Here is an 11,240-nt window from a genome sequence, read left to right as displayed (position 1 = left end):
TAAGGCACAGAAACAAAAAGCCTTTTGCTGGCAATAGAATACAAAGAGCTTCTTTCTGATGTTTATTTAGAGATCAAGGGAAAAAAAAAAGGTTGGGAAATGTCCAGGGGCTCTTCCTTCCAGGGATAAATGCTATAAGACAGGGTCTCACATACCCTACTCCTTCTAGTAAATAGTTCTAATATTAGAACTAGGAAAATTAAACCTCTGGCCCAGCTGTCAAATAAAGCCAACATGAGGTCACATCTTCAGAATTTGTTACATTGAGAGCCCCAGAAGCGCTTTAATGAGACTAAAGAGTTTCTCACCAGAGGTGGGATGGAGGGAGGAGGTTCAGTTCCTGAGCCAAGGCCAGTTAGTGCAAGCAGGGCTGGGTCAGTGGGCCTCGGTGGGCCAATAGGAGGAGCCAGACACAGGCTGGAGGAGCAGCAGCAGAGCTTGTCACAAGCACCAGTTAGGGTCCTTTTCGTCTGGGTTTATGGTTGTTAGAAAGGTGGTGTCAGGCCAGGATAGGATGCTCTATTTGAAATTGATGTGGTCCCATTGTGGTTCCTGGTACCTATGTATTGTTTGTTTGTTTGTTTGTGTGTGTGTGTCTGTGTGTGTGTCTGTGTGTCTGTGTGTCTTTGTTTGATTTTTTTTTCAGCAATTCCCAGGAATCATTTTTGATCAGTTATAGGGCCTTCAAGTGAGCTGGCAGGGGTTGGGAAAAAGGAACACCAGGTCAAACATTCTCCCTGCTTCATTAGGTCTCCCATGGAGGAGTTCAAAGGGTGTAAGTATAAATTTCCCTGGGAACAAGGCGAAGGTTAGGAGTGTTGTCCAATCTTTTCTGCTGGTCTCTAAAGCCAATCTAGTTAAGGTTTACTTTAATGTTCTCTTTATCTGCTCTACCTGTCCTGAAATCTGGGGTCTATAAGCAATTGTCTTATCTGAGCAACGAAGGAGGGGATGTTGTCTGATGAAATTACCTTAGGGATGTCAAATATTGGGAAAATTTCCTCTAATATCTTCTTTACCATGACATTGGTGGTCTCCTTCTTAGTGTGGAAGGCTTCCATTCACCCTGAAAAAGTGTCTAAAAAAACTAATAAATATTTATTACTGTACTTGGCTGGATTAACGTCAGTAAAATTTATTGCCCAGTATGCCCCTAGCGGGTCACCTCTTAGCTGCTTTCCCGGGGCGAAGCCTGAATTTTAACTGTTAGCAACAGAGTATTCCCGGAAGACTGACAAGGGAATAAAACACCCAGTTCTAAGAGCCTTTTGAGGTGAGGTCTGATGCCCTTGAAGGCCTCTTTGTTCATGGGGTATTATCATACCCCAATAGGAGTCGCACCAGCTTTGAGCATCACAACGATGGGGGCACCCTTTTTGTCATTTTTATACCTGCAGTCTCTGGCCAGGCTTGAGGATATCTCTCTAACCAGTTCCCTTCTAGAACTTTTCTCTAACAGGTTTGAGGCTCACTTTATCTATATTAGTTTTCTGATTTTCAAGCTAAAATTATAGAGATGGTGGAATCCAAGAGACTGAAGTTCCTTCTGAAAAGAAACTTATGTGGGCTTTTATTTTGATAGTAAGTCTCTCCCCAACAATGGGGTGGAGCATTCAGGAATGATGAGAAAGTAATGAGTTACTTGGCTTCTTCTTAAATCAACTTTATTATCAGTGGTCCAAGAGTATGGATTCTGACAAGTAGCCACTATTACTACAGTTTTCTTGTTCTTCAATTTCCCCAGTGGCTCTTTCAGGACTAAAAATTCTGCTCTGGTATCAACAAGGAAATATGTTGTGGTCGCCTCCACAGTTAGGATTACCCTAGGCTCGGGGAGGGGGGCCTGAGGCCCATCTGCCCTAGGCATTGTCATCTGGGTTAAGGACCTTGGGAGGACTTATATCTATTTTTTTTTGGGGGGGGCAGTCTTTTGCCCAGTGTCCATTTTTTTTTATTGGTCCTTATCTAGAGGTGGTTGCGAAGGTCCTCTGGAGTTTTGACATCTTCTTGGTGCTGTGTTACCCAGGTACACTGTATGCCTACATCCTCCTCCCTTTCTATAATATTCCTTATCACCTGGAATTATGTCTAAACCCTAGTTAAATTTCTTACAGCCTTCTATCTCGTATAATTTATCTTTTTTCAGACTCTCTCTTTACTCTTTCTCTTTTTTCTTCTCCAGTCTCTCTCTTATAGTACACATTCTCTGTCTCCTTAACCAGATCTTTCAAAGATAATATTTGCAGACTCTATAGACACTGTAACCTTTTAATGTCAGAAGCAGACTGGCCAATGAAAGCCATGGCCATCGCTGCCTGCTGGCCCTCTGATGTAGGGTCAAAGTGAGTGTAAGGCCTGTATGGTTCTAAGAGGTGCTCAAAAAAAACACTGCTGGGTGCTACTTTTCCTCTTGTAGGATCCCTCTTACCTTGGCCAAATTAGTGGGGCACCTGCCAGCTCCTTTCAGCCCTGTTACTAGAGCCCAGAGGAAAACTGTCAACTGCCCCCTACTGTGAGGACTTTCAGGGTCCCAGTCAGGACTTGTCAGAGGCAAGCCTGCATCTATTTCATTCAGAAGATGTGACAGCCATTCATTGACCCCTAGCATGTTCTTTCTTGCCTCCAGCAGTATCTTTTTTTTCTCCTCTGTGGTGAAAAGAATGCTCAAATTCTGTTGACAGTTATCCCTAGTGGGCTGATGAGAGAACATGAGAGATTACATTAGATGAGTATGGCTAGAGGGATTTCCAGAAAAGGGGGCATGATATGCCTTCAAATTATAGGATCAATAGAGGAAAATGGCCAGTACTAAAGGGACTGCAGTTGTCTGGGTTCTGATGGAGGAGGGCCGTAAGTATATAAAGGCAGCACTGTGCAGTCTGTTTCCTCTAGGTTCCGAGCTCAACAGCCTCAGGTTCCAGCTGCTGGTCCCACCCCCACATCTCCAGCGGCACCTCAGACATGTTGAGAGGTCTGGGAGGGGACGAGTTGGGGATATCGTGGTAGGGTGTTATGCCATTGTGGAGGTTCTTCTAACTCTGGATATATCTTTGTGGGAGCCAGGGTTGCAGTTCAGACTCCACTATTTTTATCTCAGTTTTTTTTTTTTTTTCTCTGAGTGGCAGAGAGTTAGGTCTCAGGAGTCTGGCTTTTTCCACTGAACTCAAGGTTTCAACAAGGATGGGGGGGATCCTTGGCTAAATTTTTTTAGATGAGATTCTATGGCACTTGATTTGGTTGAGACCCTGGTCCCCTCTGCCTAAACAACATTTTTAAGGGCAGAAATCACAATCAAATCAAGAGTGTCCTCTGGTGTTAAACCAACACCAAAAGCGTGCCATTCCCTAGAGCAGAAAGTTCTTCAAAATCTCTTTCTGACATCTACAGACGGGTTGTGAATCCTAGTCTTAATTTCAGTCCAAATCACAAGACTCATACGAGGGGAGTGCTAAGAGTCTGTCTCATTGTCAGAGTCACATTCAGGGAGACAAACAAGATATACACACAATAATTTACGATAACTGCAACCAGTACCCAATCAGACAGCCGAGTAAGCACACTCTTAACTTTGCACCCAGTAACAGAAACAGATGACTGAGTGAGCACACTCTCACTTGGCACCCAGTAACAGAAATGGATTGCTGAGTGAGCACCTTTCAATTGGCACACAGTAACAGAAACAGATGGTTGAGTGAGCACCACTCAATTAGCACCTAGTAACAGAAACAGACGGGTGAGTGAGCACAGTCTCAATTGGCTCCCCGATGGGAAATACCCAGGCATCCCTGGAGCTCCCTCAGACCTTCTGGGATGTCTTCCAGGTTGGCAGGCAGTTACTCCTGACACGTCTGTCAGTAACACTCCCCTCCATCCCAGACAGGGAATTTGTTGCTCTCATGTGCACAGGCTACTGTAAACTAAGAATACAAAATTCAAAAAAAGCCTGCAGACAAAGACATAGACAAAGACATAGACAAAGGCAGGATCTTACCTCTCAGCGGGGATTTCTGAGAACTGGGGTAGGCCACAAATCTCAGCAAATGAGCACCCACATGTAAGACCACCAAAAGCTGGGCCTCCACTCAAGTCCTAGGATGAGCTGGCCAGCACCCCAAAGACTCAAGAGAAAACCCCCCCTGATGCCAAATTCAAGAGTTTTTACTAAATTTAGCTGAGGACTGTCAGGATACTCTGGTGGAGTCAGCTTGTGAGGCAGAAATGCCAAAAAGCTGCTCATGAGAAATGAATTTCTAGGACTCTCCTGCTGGATATTCTGGCGAAAGCCAACTCTCCAGTTTGGATCGGTTTGTCAGGCAAAAAGCCTGGAAGCTGTTTCACGAGGATAAGAGTCCAGGGAAATTTTCCTCCCAGAGTTATGGCATCTCTTTCCCTAACCCATTATATTCAAATTTCCACCACATTAATCTAGTGTATAGATTCACGTGCACTCTATTAAGCATCACCTTATAGTAAATGCCTTTTAAGATTGTATTCTAACATAGCTAAAGCCTTTTCCCAGTGTTCTTAGATTCCAGATAGCAGCAAGGAACTTAACCCATTCAGTAAACAATTAAGCACTTGCCATTTTACTCAGCTGTTTACAGATAGAGACTAAAAGTCTCACTGAGATAGAAATCTTTTACTACAGGCTTCATTCCATGTCAAGTATAAGTTGATATACTACCCTGTTAAGGAGAAACTCTCCAGACAAGATAAATTTTATTAGACCTAAGAATTTAGAGCTCTGTGATAGCACATTACTCTTAAGGCCTGTCAAGAGTTAACAACCCCCTGATGCTTTTAACCTTAAAGTGTGAAATTCTTGCCTGACATTAGGCTGATCCTAGACAGGGCTTGTTATCCCTAATATAAACATTTAATTAGTCCCTGTAAATTCCTTTCTGCTGTAACTGGTGAATTTCAGTGTATCTTGTCTTTTTGTAATTTGTATCCTCTGATAATTCGTTGTTATATAAGTCTAAAGCTCAACCAGTACAATACATTCAGATCCAACACCATTCTCCGTGTTCGACTGTCTGTCACTACATCTTATCTCTGCCCATCTACTCTAGAGACCCTTTCTTACGCAGGCACAAGAGACCAGAGGGACTGTGGCAGAGGACAAACTCCTTCTGCCTTGCAGGGCAGGGGAGTTTGACCCTGAGCAGTAAGAACAGGGGGTTTTAACAGCTAGATGAAGAATTGGGAGGAGTTGGGAGGAGAGTTCGGAGGAGATGGGGAGAGTTGGGAGGAGTTGGGAGTAAACTTGGCTATGGGTGGGGAGTAGTCTGCATATCCTCTCTATCTCCATATCCCTATAGGTCTTCCTACAATTATCACATCTCTGGCTGTAAGGCACAGAAACAAAAAGGCTTTTTGCTGGCTATAGAGAACAAAGAGCTTCTTTCTGAATGTATTTTAGAGATTAGGGAAAACAAGGTTGGGGATTGTCCAGGGTTTTACCTTCCAGGGAGAAATGCTCTAAGCCTTGGCCTCATATTTCTCTTTTGTACCTCATCTTTCTGCATATGAGAGGGACTCTCAGCTTTTATTCCTTTCTCTGGCAGGGAGAAGCCTACTGACTTTTGTCAGTTTGAGGGACTCCTTGAAGCTCTTTGAAGGTGTTTGCCTTCCTGCTTAAAGAGCTTCCTGGATTTCTTTTGAGTTGTTTATCTCTCTGCTTAAGGAGCTTCCTGTAGGGTGGAAGGTTTCAATCCTCTGAGGATACTATTATACAAATGTATATTAAGGGCTTTTGGAGTTATAGTAGTAATAAATTCAATGTTTCTTGTATTGTACAGTTAATAATTTTATGTCACAAAATAATATTATACTAATAATTATTTAAACTGTGTCTTATACTGCTAATATGGTTTCACATATACATGGGAGTTTGGTAGCCTCAGGACTCTGTCCAGGTAGCTGGATCATGTTAATCAATTTTACACTCAGATTGCCATTCATTTTATTTTTAGTTGCCAATTTCAAGGGCACACCATTTACTTTGCGACTACCAGTACTTTAGATTTTTTTTTTTTCATGACAGGGTTTCTGTGTATACCCCCAGCTGTCCTGAAACACACTTTGCACAGCAGCCTGGCCTCGAACTCAAAAATCTGCCTGCCTCTGCCTCCAAAGTGCTGGGATTAAAGTCGAGTGCCACCACCACCTGGCTAGTACTTTAGATTTCTAAATGGTCCCCTCTGGTAAGTTGGAACAGGAAGAAAATTGTACAGCTAGTCCCCAAAACACACAATCCTGATTAGGTGAGAAAAAGTATAATCGAGGCTGTGTACCCAACATATCCAGTATAGCCCACAAAGGGCATGGTACCTGATACCTGCATTGACATTTTTTTTCGGTCCTGTCAGAGATTAGAGAAACTAGACAAGGAATAGATGTTTTGTTCAAAGTGGTTTGGGAATCCACACCATTGAATTTCCCAAGTGACTGCATTAAAGAATGTTTGGCCCAGGCATGTGGGGCTTCCAGCTGAAGTTTAAATCACCCTTCCATTAGGTAGGTCAGTTTTCCCCAACAACTTAAGTATTAGTTCAATTTTGGTTTTGGTTTTGTCCAGGATCTCATTATGTAGGTCAGAGTAATCTGGAACACACTGTGTAAACCAGGCTAGCCTCAAAATCACAGAGGATTCTGACTCTGGAGTGCTTAGGTTTAAACACATGTGCTATTACCACTCCTAGTCCCAATAATTGAAGTTTTAGTGAGTCAAGATTTGTAGCAGGACCGGGGAACCTTGTCTCATACAAAGGATTACAGGAATCCAGTTCTTTTTTTTTTTTTTATCTATCCAGGCCATAGTTCTTCCATGTTAGTTTTTTCACATGCATGGCCAAAATACACCCTTAGCTACTGGACTCTAGTGTCTACCAGGATGCCGCACATGCACACTGTAGTGAAGTCTGCTTGGCAGTCCAAGAGCCCTGGAAGCACTCATGAGTCAAAGAGTTTCAAAATGAACTCAACTCCTGGAGCTTTGGCATTCTCATAACCCACATATTCATACCCTATCCCCTTGTTAGTCTGGTGTACAGATCCATGTGCTCTCTTTTAGTAATATCTTATTATAAGTGCCTTTTAAGATTGATTTCTGACATAGCTAAGCCTTTGCCAGTGTTCCAATGTCCTAGAAAGTCCTTGAGCTGACCATGGGTTTGGAATTCAATGTTGCCTATTCAGTGACATTCAGAATTGCCTTTGGTATTACACTATCACTTAGAATAAAAGCCAAATCACTCCCACATACAGGAATTTACAATGGTTTAGGCAGTAGATCTGGCTGTGGTTTTAGGGTAATGAGATGGTTAGCTAGAGCCAAACTCCCTAATTAGAAATATGACTTGGGTGTGAAAGCCATTGCCCTAGGAGTGTAAGACCTCACACCTGGCTTCTAAGACTTTAGGTGACCTTAGATAGGGCTGACTTTGTCTCAGTTGTTTTATTGACCAGTTCCTGCCTGTCTTTGTGTTTACATTCCTCTGTTTTGTGTAAGAGCCATTAAGCACCCAGTAACCTCATTTGTACTTTGCCAATGTGTCACCTAACTTCCCTATTTTCTTGTGTATAAAAAGTTTGATGCTCAATTTGACAAATGACATTCAGATAGTACACAATCTCACGTGTTCATCTTTCTGTCATTCGCAGACTCTTTGCCCATCTCGGACTAGTGACTCTTTCCATGCAGAAAGAGGGACCCAGAGGGTCTGTGGCAACAGGACCAAAAACAGATTTCTTGCTATGGGAGCAATGAGAAATGGGCTAATTTTTATTTCCTCATGAAAAGAATGGAAGATCTGGATGTCACTTAATGCATGATAGAAACTCTCTTGACATTTAACACAGACCCTGTGATCGTGCCCTTTCCAATCTGCCAGCCAGTATTCTGTCAGGGGTTTCTTAAGTTAGTGATATTGAAATTAGAATGTTTCCAGGTCCCTAGTTGACAGTCTGATGCAGAAGGCTCCTTTTGAAGGAGCACCATTTTTGCACTTGTAGTGCCAGGTTGTTCATAAGATGTGCTTCCAGTAGGAAATGTAAAAATGGGCTTTAGGGGTACATCTGGCCAGAGTTGAAGGATGTTCACATATATAGTTATCATTTAGCCTGTATGCCCACTCTGAGTGCTACCACTGACTCAATGAAGTTGATCAGCCATAATCTAGGTTTGCAGAGACATATAAAATTATTGACACTGGTTGTCCTAGGTTAGAGAATAGTAACTTTTGGATCATTTGTCCCTGTCCTAAGGGATGGCTCTGGTCGTCTTGTCATTCCACTGTTGGGGAAAACTGCATATCAAAAAATAATGTCTCCCATGTTGGTAGATGGAGTATGTGATTTTTTTTTATACTTGAAAAGTGGATGTGACAAATGAAGCTGGGTCCAAGTAAATCCTTATCCCAAATGAGTCAGACAAATACAGTAGATAACAGAATTAGCAGGCTGGGCCCACAAAGCAGGGGAAGATCAGTCCAAGCAAGTAGTTAAAAAAAAAATCTGTTCATGCTGTAGGCAGCCAGCACCTAAAAGATGGTGCTGGTCTCCGGTACACCATCACAGTAAACAACACCACTGAGCAGGTGCTAGACCAAATCTGGCACCAACCCCTCCTGAGTGGGTGCATGCAAATTAACATGTCTGCAGACTGACCAACCCTAGCAGGACGCATAGCCCTCCCCAGTGCTGGGGTGTATTTAAGCAGTCCTCCCTGGGTTCCTGGGGTTCCTGTAGCATTGAGGCATTCCTGCTCTTAAGCTGTTGAAAAGAATTCAACTGTGTTGAATTCTCTTTACCAGGAAGAGGTAGGCGAAACATCACCCCAGCAATTGTGTTCCTCTTTTCTTGCCTTTGGGAGGGCCTCAGCAAACCTAGCACTTTCTGAGCTTCCTAAAACTTGGAAGTTTTATTTGCTTCTGAGTTGTAGGATCCTCCATCCTCCTTATAGGAAAAAATGTATGAGAATTTTGCTTCCTATAAAAACCCAGCAATGTTATATGTGTAGTTTTTTTTTATTTTGTTTTGTTTTAATCTCATGTCTGTCCCCAGCTGCAGATAGTTTTTGTTTGAAATTCTAGTGATTCTTGAGAGTGAATAAAAGAAAGAGCTCCTGAGAGGACCTAGGGCAGATGCTGCTCCTGCTGCACCTGCTTTTGTTATCACAGGATTAAATGAGCAATGCTCTTGTCAATGGAGCAAGTTTGTGGATTTATTTGTGTCAAAGGGCACTGATGGACATACATTGTTGCAAGGAGAAAAGCAAGTGCATAATTTAGCATTCTTAGTGATTAGGTAAGGTTAGGTTATCTGAATTTATCTGAAGGCCAAGCCAAATGAAATGTTGTTTTGATTCCTTTTTGGGAATACAAAAATCAATGTCTCAAACTAATATTTATAGATTTTGTCAGTTGCTTTTAATGTGTTAGTGTTATGAAATATTACATGGCAAGGGAATACATTTGCTGGACCCATGCATGTTGTGACCTTCAGAAATTACACCACGGAACAGACCTGGTATAAAGGGAATGATTGGGAGAGGGTAGAGGAGTGAGGAAATGGGGGAGGTATAGAGGCATAGAGGCAGAAACAAAACCATTAGGTCAGAAAAATGTGGGGCAAAGAACAGATAGAGGGGTAGCTGAAAACAAAGAGAGAGACAGAGCTATAGAAACAAGAACAATGGGAACAGAGAGGTTGGGCCTAGAACAGAGAGAGGGGGCTAATCAGTCCTTTTATCCTGCCTTGAAGTTAGCAGTTTAGTTTCTTTCAAGAAAGAAATATACTTTCTATGAATTTTGTAAGTTAACAGGAAATATTTTCATCTCTGAGAGCAATGTTAATTTTAAAGTGTTTATAGGAAATTTTTGTGGGACTACTTTCTTAAGAACAATATAAGCCAGGTATGTTGTCACATACCTGTAGTAATACCTACATGGAATGCTGAGATCACCTGGAACCTAAACATTCTAGAACTTCTTGGACAATACACAACATACTATGTGCCTATTTCAAAAATGAAATGAAGTGAAATAAAATCAACCCAATGTACCTTCTTTATTTGTATCTCTTACCTTTGGAAACTAATAAGATAATGAATCAAAAAATAAATAAATTTCAATTATCTGTATGAATGAAAACAATTTTAAATGTTAAGAAGGTTAAAAAAATCACTACAGTGATGGGGAGGAAAGAGCCTGGGTGGGAAATGGGACAAGAAGGTGAACATGATCAGGTATTATGTGTGTGGGGAACATAACTGAAGTGCTGAGGAAAAGCAAAAAGAATGGAAACAGGCAACTTTTTGAGGTAGGAGGTGAGAAAACCCTCGGTTATATCAGAGACCTGGGAGGTGAGAGACCCTAAGGACTCAAAGGGAGGGACCTTAGAAGAAATGCCCTACAGTGGGGAGAGGGAACTTGTAGAGTCCTCCTCCAGTGGAGGGACAGGACATCAAGTGGAAAGATTGAGTTACCATCCCACAGTAAAAAGCTCTAACCCAGAATTGTTCCTGTCTGAAAGAACTGCAAGGAAAAAACATGGAGAAAAGCCTAAAGAAAAGGAGATTCAGTGACAAGACCAAATTGTGATAAAGCTCAAGGAGAGGCATCAAGGCCTGACACTATTACTGATGCTATTCTGTGCTCACAAAAAATGGGCTTATCATGACTGCTCTCTGAAAGACCAAACCAGCAGGTGAAAGAGTCAGATGCTCAAATTTATATGCAACAAATAGACAGAAGCTGGGAACCCCTGTGGATGAATTGGGGAAAAGCTGGAAGAAGCTGAGGAAGAGGTCTACCCGGTAGGAGGACCAACAATCTCAAATAACCTGGACCTCCCAGGATGTCTCAGACACTGAGCCAGCAACCAGGCTTCATACACCAGATGATATAAAGCCACCAACACATATACAGAAAAGGACTGCCAGGTCTGGACTCAGTCAGATGAGGTCCATCTAATCCTCAAGGGACTTCAGGCCCCAGGGAGCAGGGAGGTCTGGTGGAGAGGGGACAGGATGGTGGTGTCATACTCTTGGAGATGGGGATTGTGGGCTTGGGGCCCTGGGAGCATGGGGGCATATAGGCAGGAGATATGGGGTGTGGAACAGTAAGAGGGGGAACTAGGAGAAGAATAAAATCTCGACTTTAAAAAAAGTATAAGAATAAATTATAAATGATTCAACTATATTAGTGTGTGGAATTTCAGTCCACGGGACTATATAC

Source organism: Mus musculus, chromosome Y (assembly GCF_000001635.26).
Source record: "Mus musculus strain C57BL/6J chromosome Y, GRCm38.p6 C57BL/6J".
NCBI classification, from domain to species: domain Eukaryota; kingdom Metazoa; phylum Chordata; class Mammalia; order Rodentia; family Muridae; genus Mus; species Mus musculus.
This window is presented reverse-complemented; position numbering follows the sequence as displayed.